This window comes from Neovison vison, chromosome 1 (genome assembly GCF_020171115.1).
Source record: "Neovison vison isolate M4711 chromosome 1, ASM_NN_V1, whole genome shotgun sequence".
Lineage (NCBI taxonomy): Eukaryota > Metazoa > Chordata > Mammalia > Carnivora > Mustelidae > Neogale > Neogale vison.
Window position 1 is genome coordinate 190,302,037 of NC_058091.1, and position 14,307 is coordinate 190,316,343.

Sequence of the window (14,307 nt, forward strand, 5' to 3'; positions counted from 1 at the left end):
AGTATCAGGAAATAGCATGGTTAGCTTTCTGGCAGTTTCACGCTGTCAGTCCCTTCAGTTAATCTCTTTTCTCACATGCCAGCTTAACACTGCACAGTCATTTGAAAGCTCTATGTAAGAGTCTCCCACCTTCTTTTCTTGTTATAAGGAAGTTCCCTGAGTTTCTCTGTCATTATACATTCTTTAATCTCTTTGAAAGTAACATGACCCACTGTATGGTTTCCCCTTTATTAATGCAAATGTTCCAGACAGTATCCTTAAATGTCTAGAATTAAATATTTTCTGTCAATTTCAGCAGATGGAGTTCTGTTCAGATAATGAGAATGCTACTACAAACCTTGCTTTAATTGCTGTATTATAATCTCTAGACCTGAAAAGCCCTGGAGACCCAGATACATAAAATGCCTTTCAGCTATGCAGGTGCGGAATTCATTACAAGTGTGTTTTAAGTTAGGAATATATCTTGAACTCATTGAAAGACTGTCAATGCTCTTGGGGTATTTGATAACGTGAGCTATTATTTAAAGTGTAACAATGGTGACATATTAAAAGAGAGCAAAATGTAAGATAGCATGTAATTATGAGGACACACATATATGCACATGTTTTTAAGAGAAATAAGTCATATTATTAGATCTTTTTTTGTAAAAAGCAGGAGGAAAATGTGAAATGTCTCTAAGATAAAAATCATCAGTAAAATGACACTATTTTAACATGCTTGATTAATAACAAGGGTAAAAGTGAAAGTTTCTATCTAGTATAGCATTTGTGGTCCACTTTATTATACATGTTTTAAATAAAATTTCCAAAAAATGTGAACTATAAATGTCTAATAGTATAGGCCTGTAATATAAGTGAAACATTTATACATTGAAACTTAAGAAAATGTTCTCTTCGAAATATACCCTTATCATGAACATAAAAACATATCCTTTATTTTGCAGTCTCTATGTATTATATTCAGAGCTACATCACTGGCAAATGCACAACCTGCATCAATCAACAGATTAAAGATTCAAGTTCACACATTTCAACAATAACAACAACACAACATGTGGTATGGTTTTCTCATTCCATTGAATAATGGTGAAAATAAATTCTGGGGCAGACTGCAAGGGCAATCTCTCTCTATTGCTTTTTTTTTTTCTTCCCCTTAGTCACATATTTAATACTTGTCCTTCAAATTAACTGCATGGGTCAGGATAAAAGAAAGAAGAGGGAGCACAAGCCATGGCAGTGAATATATTAATCGGTTTCTGTGTATTATTTTTTCTTGGATGACTTAATTTAAAACCACTTTTGCTGAGAAATCTTTTGAAAGGGAACATGCAATTTTCAAAGAAAAGTTGTGAGACAAGTTGATCAAAGTGTCCATCAGCTGGAATAACATTTAACTGTGGGTGACCTGAAAATCCTCATAATGGAGCTTAATCACATAAAACAGAAAAAACAAAATGAACAGTATGTACGTGGTGAGATAGGCCTATTTTGCCAATCAAGCAAACAGTGTCACAATGCTTCAGAGAAAAGACACCAATCAGTCGGCTGATGTGAAATCCAACTTGGGACTCCTGTTGACCTCTTTATCTCCTGCCGAGAAGAGGTTTGAGAAAAAGCATGGATACCAAAATAAAATAACAGTAGATAAAGTATCACCAAGATTCCCTCAATGCTTTTATGTATGCTGACATAGAAAAGGGCACAAAAGATTAAAAAAAAAAAAAGTACACTGAGGATAATTTACAAGTAGAAAGTGGCAAAAGCACAAACCACTACTTGGAATATACAAAAATGGTATCAATCAAACTTGTTTGTTTTTACATTAGAGTATGTCTAAAAGTTATATTCATGATTGCAAGAATTTATCATGTACTTCTATGGAGAAAATAAAAGTCATTCTTTATAGAAAATCATGTTGCTTTCTCCTAAATAATACATTCCAGTGGAATTCCCATCTAATCACAGGAAAAAATCCACCCAAGTGAAGCCCCTAAACTCAGCAAGAGAGTAAGTTTCCTAAGGTGTCTCCCTGTTATGTCCTCTGCAATTGGAAGGCATTAAATGGCTTCTTAAAGAATAATGTATTGGTAGTTCCATGTCTCAAGGACAGAATATTGATGGAAAACATAGACACAATACATCTGACTCAATCTGCTGTACATAATGGATTTTGCAGAAACTGCATGGATGCTGCCCATATGTCCTCACTTCTCTGCTCAATCAGAACATCTCAAATGTTTTTTTTTTCTTAAACTACATGTATCTGATTATACTGTTCAATATTATGTGGCCAAGCTGGTTCCTGTCTAAAAGTTAGATTTTCTTTTCTTTACCCTCCCTTTCCTTCCTTCCTTCTTCCTTCCTTCCTTCCTAATAAAGAGAAAGTTGTAACATTTTCCATAGACTTGGATATACAGGAATCAAATGATGTGCTCAGAATCACCCAAGCAGGTACAGGTTTCCTGCCAGTTCATTGCCATGTTACCACACTGACCCGCTTGGCATAGTCTAGGCAATAATCGATACCATCAGAGCCATGAAGACTTTACTGGGTATAGATTCTGACTAAATTTTTGTAATGTATAACAGAACCATAATAAAATAAATTTAGAAAAGAAAATTACTATTTCTAGTAGTTCCGATATGACTAGTGATTAAGAGTTTTCAAATTAAATTGGATTTAGGTTAACTGAGTTATTAATGTAGGCCAAATAATCGTCTCAGTATTTATTAATAAATCTTATTAAATCAAAGAAATTTTATGGGACCAGACTTGTTTTAAATAAATTTAAGTAAGAATTTCAGAACTGGGATGCCTGGGTGGTTCAGTAGGTTCAACTCTGCCTTGGCTCAGGTCATGATCCCAGAGTCCCAGGATTGAGCCCCACATGCTTCCTCCTCAGTGGGGAGCCTGCTTCTCCCTCTGCTTGCTGCTCCCCCTGCTTTTACTCTCTCTGACAAATGAATAAATAAAATCTTAAAAAAAATTTCAGAACCCCATGCATTTTCAAAATGGATTAACATTTTAATATAATCCAAGAAAATATGATCAATAGGAGTAATGTTTAAATGCCCATTCATCACAAGGAAATTTTAGTCCTATCCTTTAAGGTAAAGAGAATAAAATGACAGAAACAAGCATTGATTTGAGACATCCTCTGGGAGAAAAAAGTGACCTTCTTGTATGGGGTTGTGGGATAGGAAAAGTGAAGTTTCTAAGCCACAGTAACTTTTTTTTTTTAAACTGGTTTCCTCCTTTATGAAAAGAGCCTGTTTCATATTTATGCTCATAGACTAGAGAAAGCATGCTTGTGGTAAAGCCAGAGCAATGGGAAGTAGTTTATGTTCTGTGCTTATGTGGGAATAACAAATCAAAACCAGACATATTTTGGTTTCAAAAGTATGGTTTTGTTATAGAAGATTTACTTAACATTTGAAATATTGAAGTGCTATTAGCCTGGGGTTTGGATAGGAACAGAGAAAAGTTAACAGGTTATATTTTTGCCAAAGTATTGATTTACAGTTCACTGAAAGCCACTTGCTTGTTTTGTATTTTTTCTATATTCATGGAAACAGAAATCTGTGCTAAGTATAAATATCAAGTTATAGTACAAATGATTAATATAGGGTATCCAAATTCTGAATTTCCAAGTACACTTTCACTTATTTCAGTTCTGAGACCAAGATACTTCTAAAAATATGCCATATAGGGCCATTCCGGGCATAATTAAAATTAGCAACATCTAGCTTAAAGTTCACTCACATCCTTTAGACCAAAACCCATTTTATTGGTTACCAAGTAAAGCTAAACTCCAGAAGAAACCAGTTACTTCCTTTTGTAAAGAGCAAATAAGGCAAATACAAAGAAAACGTTTTATTCTATCCTCTTGATGTTAATACTTGCATTATAGAATTAAAATTAGTTAAGCTGCCTCTCTTTTTTGTTTGCTAATTAAACTTTAACAAAATAATTTCCTAAATATGAAGAATAGCAGTATTTTTAAGTTGTTGAGAAAAATTCAGTATTTGGTTTTCTTTTTGGTATAAATCTTGCACTACATCCTTCATTTTTCATTTATGCAAAACATGTGAGAATTACTTCTTTCTAGGCCAGTCGCTGGATTGTGCAAGGTGAAAAGCACTGAGTATAACAATTGTATTATTTTGATTCAATGAGAAATATCATAATCGCATTTTTCCCCTTGTGTGGACCATTTCCTGATACAGCACCAGCTTGGTCTCATATGGTTGAAATGAAAAATACAATTTGAAAATGGATCTTGTTGATCTCGCATTTACTGTGCTTTTCCAATGCACTCACCCATCAGTCTGACTCATTATGGTATAACTATTTCCTTCTATATGAATTTTTATGTAGGAGATACCAGAGCTGTTCCTTAAATGTTTTATTTTTCAGACTTTGAATACTGATGTTAGTTAAAATCACCTGATTTGCAATTCATCTTTTATTGTCATTAGGTAATACCAGTAAGTCTGACCTAAAGATAATCTTGAAACTTACTGAACTTTCATTCAACAAATGCTATTTTTAAAATAAAAATATTTTATTTATTTATTTGAGAGAGAAAGAGATAATGAAAGAGAGAACAAGTAGGAAGGAGGGGGAGAAGCAGACTCCCCGTTGAGAAGGGAGCTCAATGCAGGGCTCAATTCCAGGACCCTGGGATCATGACCTGAGCTGAAGGCCAAATACTTAATCCACTGAGCCATCCAGGTGCCCCTCATTCAACAAAGCTTAAAATGAGCAACAATTAAGTTGTTCTAATAAGTTATTGAGCAAGGAAAAGGTAATTAGATATTTAAATTGCATATAAAATACAAGAAACTGAAATCATCAATAATACTTAAAATATTTGGAAATATAAAGTCTTTTCTGTTTATTAAGTGTAGTGTAGTAGAAATAAAGGTAATTCTTACAGGCTTTCCATATAAAAAGAGAGATTCTTTTTCCATATAAAAAAGAGAGATTCAATCACATTAGATAAGAGAAAAATTATGTGGGATTTGTTGTGCCAACTTAAAAGAATGCTGCTAATTTTTATTAGTTTCTAAGTAAGATATTGGCAGCAAAATGGATTAACAATTTATTAATTCTAAACAGGCTAATCTTAATTCAGATATTTTATTAAAATAAGTTATTTGCTTAACAGATTTAAATTATACCTATTAACTTAAATCCTAAACTTCCCTAAAATGATCTATTATTGGGATATAATGTAAAGAATCTATTATAATATTTAAAAATTTTTCATTCTTCACATTTTCTTACTACTTTATGGTGGGATTTATAACCTGGGTGAACCATCACTGAACTGAAAAAAATTAAATAAAACGTTTTGATGTGTTGCATGATATAGCTATTGCTCTTAGTTTTCTTTAGAATTCCTATGAAATTTATATAAAACATGATTTCAGCACACTGTCATCTTTAAACACTTAGTTTAAAAAAAAGGGTGCTAAGGTCTAAATGTTTGTTACCCCCAAAATGGATATGATCAAAACCTAATGCCTAATATGATGATATTAAGAGATGGGGCCTATGAGGTGGTGATTAGGTCATCAGGGTAGAGTCCTTATGAAGAAGATTAGTAACTTATAAAAGAGGCACAAGCAAGCTCTCTCACCCTTTTAACAATCAACACAAAGTCAGCAGCCTGCAACCCTAAGAGTTCTTTAAACAGAACCCCATCATGCTGGCCCTCTAATCTTGGATTTCCAGCCTCCAGAACTGTAAGAAATAAATTTTTGTGGTTTATAAGCTACCCAGTCTTTGTTACTTTGTTACACCAGCCTAAGTACGTAAAATGATGGACCAGACAAAAACGATTTAAAGGAAAAAAAATTTCAGGGGTGCCTGGATAGCTCAGTTGGTTAAGCACCTGACTCTTGTTATTGACCCAGGTCACAATCTCAGGGTCGTAAGATCTAGCCCTATGCCAGTCTCTCTGCTGGGTGTGACGCCTGCTTAGGATATTCTCTCCCTCTTCCTCTTCCCTTCCTGTCTACCACTCACATGTGTATACTTTATTTCTCTTTTAAAAATAAATAAATTAATAAAAATAAAAAGTTTCATGTAATTGAAGATTGACAAGTTGATTCAACAAAATGAATTTTAACTTCATAAAATATTTAAATGTTTTATATATTATATACATCTAAAATAGTTACATAGCTTTTTGAATGGTTTAAACACATTTGATGTATGTCTCAAATTACTTAAGTATTAATATTAATTAATATTAATGATTAAGTATTAATACTTAAGTATTACTCAAATACTTAACAAAATCTACCATTTTGAAATTCACGTATTTGTAGAGTTAACCTAAACTTAAACCTACAAACAACCTGTTGAATATTCTAGTTTTCCAAAGATACATGGTTGTTTCATAAGTTGGTCAGTTTATGACTGTTAGATATCTAGGTTTCCATGAAGGTGTGGATTTACAGTATGCTTTTTCAGATTTCATAGGGGAGTCCATATATGATTGTTTGGAAAATTTAAGCAACTATCTTAAAATACTTGGTTAATTTTCCTTTGGATACTTTTTATTATCATGAATACTTTTTAAAAATCTTGTTGCTTTTTACATGTCCACACAGTACTGTACTTCTTTGTAGTCTTTAATGAGTAAATGGCAATTTGGAGTTTTGCTTTTTTTGGTTTTGTTTTACAAGAAAGAGTACAAAAGCAGAGGTAGCGGGAGCTTATTTTAGGATAGAAAATTAAGAAGCACATTTGTATGTAAATGCTCAGGACATTTTATGTATTACAGAGGTTGGTACTATGCATACAATCAGGTTTATCTCTGTCTGGGGTGGGGGACATCATTCAGATTTTAACGCTTCCTTTGTTTTTGTTTTTGCTAAAATATGAATACTAATCAATGCCAGGAAATAGAAAACATGAACGCATAGTAAGGTGTATTATAATTTTAATGTATTTTAAGAAGAAAAAATTTAAGGGTAAATATGTTTGAGAAATTATCAGTAGAGGAGAAAGTTTACTAAGCTATAACCCAAGTTTTAATTAAAGCCATGATTGATGACAAATGCCATCTTGCAATGTGACCTCTAGCAAGATCTACAGCTGTTAAATCAATTGAGAAGATGGTCTCCACTGTTTTGAAAGTAAAGCACAAAGATAAATCATATTTAGAATTATTAATCACGTGAACATTGCATTAATTACTGGAAAATCTGAGGACAGGTAAAAATGTAGTTCGAAAAAATGAAGTAAAAAAGCTCTGGGGACGCCTTATATGGGAAGTCATAATTTCCAGATTATTAACCTAATGACTTAAAAAGAATTTTCAGTGCATTAATCCCATTTAATTTAAGATAGAAAAATTGAATAGACATGAACCCCTATTAGCTACACAATGTGAACCAAATACTACTGTCAGGGCAAGAGATTTAAAAGAAAAAAAGAAAACACGTAACAGTAAGCAGAATTTCAAAATACATCACTAACCAATAAATACCTAGGTAGGAAGGGTTTGCACTGGAGAATTTACTTACCCACAAAGTGTGGCTATACCAACACTCACATTTGATTAAGTTTTTTTAAAAGAAAGCAAGTGGCCTTGGGGTGACTGGATGGCTCAGTGGGTTAAGACATGCCTGGGAACCAGCCCTGCCTGGCTCTCTGCTCAGCAGGGAGCCTGTTTCCTCCTCTCTGCTGGCCTCCCTGCCTACTTGTGATCTCTGTCTGTCAAATAAATAAATAAAATCTTCTTTAAAAAAAAAAAAAAAAAAGCAAGTAGCCAGACAAAAATCACAACAAGGAAAAAAAAGAAAAAAAAAAAAAAAAAAAACGCAAGAAGATGTTCACAGTGGTTTGACATTGTTGATGAACTCTACAGGGCAGGTGTGGATTTTTTTTTTTTTTTGAGAAATTTTTTTTTTTTTTTAAGATTTTATTTATTTGAGAGAGAGAGCAAGAGAGCACGAGCAGAGTGAACAGCAGAGGAAGGGGGAGAAGGAGACTCTTCACTGACCAAGGAGCTGGATGTGGGGGGCTCAATCCCAGGACCCCAGATCATGATCTGAGCCAAAGGCAGACACAACTGATTGAGCTGCCCAGGTGCCCCTTTTTGGAGGAATTTAAACAAAGGTCTCCTAGGAAAGCCAGCAAAATCAAGGTCAAAACCCTTCTAGGATTCCCTGATGTGAATAATCCATTAATACTTTAAAATAAATTAACTCTAATGGCAAGAAGAAAAATAAAAGATAAGACAGTGAAAAATAAGTGTTTCTATAAAAGGACATGAATTATTTTGAAGAAGAGACATTTTTAGTATCCATCTCTAAGTATAGTAAATACTGTTATTTAGACATCACTGTGTATTCTCAAGAAGCAGAGCAAAAGGCAACAAGCTTAAAAAGCATTGAGTGGGATTTATGTTATTTAAAAAAAAAAAAAAAAAGGAAAAAAATGAGATTTCCTGCACTAGAAGTTGTTAAATCCAGAAATAAGGGACAGAAGGAAGCTGTACTTTCTTTTGAAGGGGTAGTGAATAAGGTAGCTCTTCATCTGTCATGAAAGTTTAAGGCAGGGTGAATGGATTAGGTGACCTTTCAAAATTACTTCCATCCCAGGATTTATGATGTCAATATAAAGCAGCAGCCCCGAATGGAAACCTGGGCAGGTACCAAGGACTCTTGCACTTGTTTCTGCTGTTCTTTGAACACAGGCATAGTCAGGTAACTTTCTAGAAAAACTTAGTCAACAGGGCAAGCTTTGGGGTCAGAAAGCTTAGGTTCCGAGACTCTTGAGTTTTAGCTTCTTCAGCCATAAAAGGTGAGTAACAGTTTATTTGTATCATTGGATTATTGAGATTAAGTGAGATGATAGAGATACAGCCGAGTATGAAGTAGGTATACAATAAAAGTCTTCTCATTAAACTCTATTCTGCCACTACATCAACCATTATGGTATTAAATGATAGTACTCTAGTGATAGCTTCATCTTTCTTTTTGTCCACTACCACTTTTATTTTATATTCCTCCAACTTCTATTCTTAAAAAAAAAAAAAACCAAAACTTAAAACTATGAAATTTCTTTTTTTTTTTTTTAAAGATTTTATGTATTTATTTGACAGAGAGAAATCACAAGTAGATGGAGAGGCAGGCAGAGAGAGAGAGGGAAGCAGGCTCCCTGCCGAGCAGAGAGCCCGATGTGGGACTCGATCCCAGGACCCTGAGATCATGACCTGAGCCGAAGGCAGCGGCTTAACCCACTGAGCCACCCAGGCGCCCCAAAACTATGAAATTTCATCTCTAGATAACGAAAATACAGACTCTGTTGACACACAAGGGATAGATGAATTGGCCAAATAGAAAAATCATTGAAACAATGGAAAATATGTCAAATATCAATAAATTAAGGATCCTTTTGATGGAAAACAGTTGGAGATTCCTTAAGAAATTAAAAATAGAGCTACCCTATGACCCTGCAATTACAGTACTGGGTATTTACCCCAAAGATACAGATGTAATGAAAAGAAGGGCCATGTGTACCCTAAAGTTCATAGCAGCAATGGCCATAAACCATGGAAAGAGCCAAGATGCCCTTCAACAAACGAGTGGATAAAGAAGGTATGGTCCATACATGGAATATTATGCCTCCATCAGAAAGGATGAATACCCAACTTTTGTATCAACATGGATGGGACTAGAGGAGATTATGCTGAGTGAAATAAGTCAAGCAGAGAAAGTCAATTATCATATGGTTTCACTTACTTGTGGAGCATAAGGAATAACATGGAGGACACTGGGAGATGGAGCAGAGAAGTGAGTTGGGGGAAATTGGAGGGGGAGACAAACCATGAGAGACTGTGGACTCTGAGAAACAAACTAAGTTTGGGAGGGGAGAGGGATGGGGGCTTGGGTGAGCCTGGTGATGGGTATTAAGAAGGGCATGCACTGGGTGTGGTACATAAACAATGAAACCTGGAACACTGAAAAAATAAAATAAAATTTAAAAATGAAGGATCCTTTTCAATGAAATTTTATGCATACAATAAGATTTTTGTGGAAACAAAAATGACATTTAATGACATGGTAAATTGTTGTACTGAAGGCAGATAAAATTTGATAGAAAAACACGTACATCCAAATACAATAGATTTTAGAAGATAAAGTACTCCAAAATATTATAATATATAATTTTATGTCTTTTTTTATATGGCGACAATTTGAATTTCCTCCTAAAGTTTCTTTTTCCTACACTGCAGACTTTATTAATAAAAGTAATAGTTCTTTGTTTTACTTTATGACTTTTTTATCCCTCCTCTTGTTTTTATAGTTTTCTCAAAAAGTTATGAGCTATTATTCTTCTTATTGTTCTTTTAAGAAATTGGCCCTTGCATTTCATTTTTGACATGTTATTTACATATGCCTAAAATCATACAGATGTAATAAATTTTTTTCATGTTGATAAAGATATCTATGTATACCTTGTATATACAAGTATCACCTGCAGACCCTATGACAAGATGTTAGTAGTGAAATGACCATAAATCTGATCTTGAGTCTTCCTTATCAGACTCCTATAATAGCTCAAAAAACAAATCTTTATTTTCTTCATTTTTTTTTACATAAAACCTAGAATTCAGAGTTTTGCTAATCAGTAATATTTTACCAAAAAGATCGATAACTACACAGATATAGAAATCAAAACCGTATAATGTTGTTTTTAAAGTACATAGATATCTGGGCAGTTATTCTGAATAAACTCACTCACTCATTTCTTACTTACATGTGCATTTCTCCTCAAGTCGATTTTTTTTTTTCCAGGACATCATTTTATCAAGAACATTTTCTTCTCTGTGTCCACTGGCTATTTTTAAAGTGAGTCATGAAAGTTTTGCTATCTTCATTTTCCATTTCTCATGCCTCATTCCCAGATGTTTCAGAAAATATAATATTGACAAAATATGAGTGCTGATTAAAAAAAGAAAGCAGCTGGGACGCCTGGGTGGCGCAGTTGGTTGGACGACTGCCTTCGGCTCAGGGCGTGATCCTGGAGTCCCGGGATCGAGTCCCGCATCGGGCTCCCAGCTCCATGGGGAGTCTGCTTCGCTCTCTGACCTTCTCCTCGCTCATGCTCTCTCTCACTGTCTCTCTCTCTCTCAAATAAATAAATAAAATCTTTAAAAAAAAAAAAAAAAAAAGAAAGCAGCTAACAATAACAAGAGCCTCTTTTTCTTTTCTTTTACCTTGAATACAATATTTAAAGAGTTTATTCACTGCTTCCCCATTCCAGGCATCATGGTAAGGAAGCAGGGCCAAATATAACATCTGTATTTCCACAGTACACTGCACTTTTAAAAAAGTATTTCCATATTTTATTATAAGTAATTATATTTCTTCCAGTTAGAATGTAAGATACTAGAGGGTGAAAGCTTCATCTTTTTATTTCTAGTGCCTGACAAACATTCAGCTTTTATGAGAGACTGAGTCAATGAATGGGCAGTGAACTAAAGGAGTCTGTCTTCTAAGAAAATTGTTCTCTATTCTCATACTAGACATGAAAAGCCTTAGACAAGAAAGTTCAATTTCCTGTTCCCTATAGGAGAACCTCATTTCCTTTTAGTTCTTGCCTCTGACCTTAAAATTTTAGGTAAACATCAATGAGAGAAGCACAGTTACTACTTATTTAAATTCAGTGTGTAAGTTAATTTTATCTTTTTGGTATAAAGCAATTTTGGAACAATCATCACATCATTTAAGTTGTCCCCAAGTTACTTTGCCCTTTCTGGGTTGTTTGTTGTTACTTTTTATTAAATGAACTCCAAGTGAATACTGGTCAACCGTGTACCCACATCTCTATCAGTTGTTAATTTGTGAAAACATGTCCTTCAAGCAAAACAGAGACAATTCACCAAGCAATTCTTACATTGCCTCTGTTTTTGTTAATAAGTTGTGCCAGATAATCATATGACTATTGCTGTTTTCACAGTGAGACTTGACATAGTGGAGGAAGCTGCATGAATACAACTAAGTGATAAAAAAAAAAAAAAAAACCCTGATGAAAAAACAAAACAATTCTGTCAGTCACCTTAAGAAATGTCACCCCCAGGAAAATAAAACTGAGCATGTAGAGCGTACTGCATATATCTGCTTACATCCCTTGGGCCAAGAAAAAAAAAAAGTCTTATTTATGTCTTTCACGGCTCTGGCTTACTGATCTTCTCTGGACCTCTTGACTGTCAATATTTTTGTTTGGGGGGAATACTTTCTCTCTTTCCAAGCTGAAAGAAAAATACAAGCTTGTTTTCTCCTTCCCTCCAGGATATAAAAGAAGAAAAACTGCAGTTAAAAAGAAACTCTTTTAAAAATAGGAGGCAGACACACGGCATGGGAAGAATTCAAATGTTTGCTTATTTCATGAAATAATAAATGATTGCCTTCACCAAAGTACTCTTTCTGTATTTATCATAAAGATGAATCCTCCCCAATTAAAAAGGTAAAGAAAACTCCAACATTTTAATAGGCTGTACTAAATAGAACCATCTCATATATTCATAAGGACGTGAATCTGTTTTTCAAAAAGAGACAAGGAACTTTGATGAGGACTGCCCTAAGGATGCCTGTTGATTGACTACTAGGTATTATCTTTGCCCTCTCCTCTCCAACTCAAACCAATTAAGGATGTGGAATTGCCAGTATGACATCTTTAGCAAATTGTAAACGCTTCACTGTATTGTGAATTCACAGATTCCACACCAATTTACTTCTACTTCACACACACACACACACACACACATTTTAAAATCTCTATCCATTCTACATTAATATTTTATTTACCTACTGTTTGTATTTTTTATAATGTATAACGGATCCTATATAATCAAGAGAATTCTGCCTGTTTATGCTGTTGCCTAGAGTCAAAGTAGCCATATCATACAAATATAATTTCTGATCAAGTTTTTACTTGATTCTAAAGATCTGCAATCTAGGGGGGAAAAAACCCAAATAAATACACATGAATCTGCCATGCAAAATAATAGGTGAATCCACACTTTCCTTGCTTAAAACTGTCATGTTCTGCTCATCAAAACATTCATACACAATATCCTTTAACCACCACCAGATTCAAAATGTCTTTTTTCCCACTAATCTCAAAAGTCCATAAAGCAAAAGAGAAATTCTGTGATTTAAGACAGAAAACCTTTTTGTGTGTCCCTTTTCCTTCGATCCTGTGCAATAAATATGTAGATGCTTACACATTTCTCACAATTACCTAAGATGCAGATAAAGTTGGTACATTTGAGTACATTTTCATCTTAGGTGTACCACTCTGAATTAAAAACAAATTACATACTCTAAATTTAAAAACCTGCTACCCCAGCAAAGAATTTTAAAATCTCCACATTTTCTAATCCCATGACATACTTGCTAACAAAGGCATCCCAATGTCCATGATAATGTGTGAATAAGCACACAAAAAGAGTACAGTAGCATTTTTACTCTATACAAAGCAAACACAAATATCCTAGGCTCTCCACATCTATTCAAATATTGATTTGGAAATCTTCAGAATAAGTTCAAATCACAGAGGAACAATTACAGCTGAATAAAGTGAGCTATAGCTGGAGCTCTGTACCTGTTGAAATTATTGTTAGGGTTTAATGGCCTGGCAAGATGAATAGTTTTCTTGGTAAAAACTGAACATTTTGGTCAGGAGTTTAATGAGCTCACTGAGATTCTTTGCGTGCCCAAAAAAGCACATAGAACATCTGGCGCTGATTGTTACAATGATAATTCAAGGGTTGTTCTGAATGTTATGTAAAAAAAGCCAGCAACCTAATAACATCATCTTAAACAGATAATTATTGGAGGTATTACAGATGTGAAGAAAAATTTGTCCCCAATTTACAGTTCAGATAATACTCATACTTTCATTTTTTGAAAAACATATATAGGCTATCTTCCCCTAAATTCTCCAGTTCAGAAGCTCTCTTATAAAGACAAAAGGGGGAGAAAAAAAGTAAACAAAGCAATATGACATTTCTCAGCCCCTAGTACCTTACATTTTTAAACACAGACAGAGGTCACAAAAAATAATCATTTTTTTTAAAATATCATTAAGCACAGAATTATGAAACATACAATAAAGGTGAAAAACATACATCATTAGCAAAACTAGTAACCATTTACTGAAAACTAGAAAAAAAATTTTAGCAAATTGTAAAATATGTTTAGAGAAACAATTTATATTTAGAATACTCAGAAAATTGAATACGATAAGGAAAAATGTTTTCTCTTGCGATCAGTGCT

The 14,307-nt window shown here is 33.9% G+C and overlaps 1 long non-coding RNA gene across 1 annotated transcript in view; it reads right to left on the reverse strand.

Moving 5' to 3' along the window:
• The window catches only part of LOC122917068, a 282,102-nt gene that overhangs the window by 86,255 nt on the left and 181,540 nt on the right, over positions 1-14,307 (reverse strand). The window lies entirely within an intron of this gene.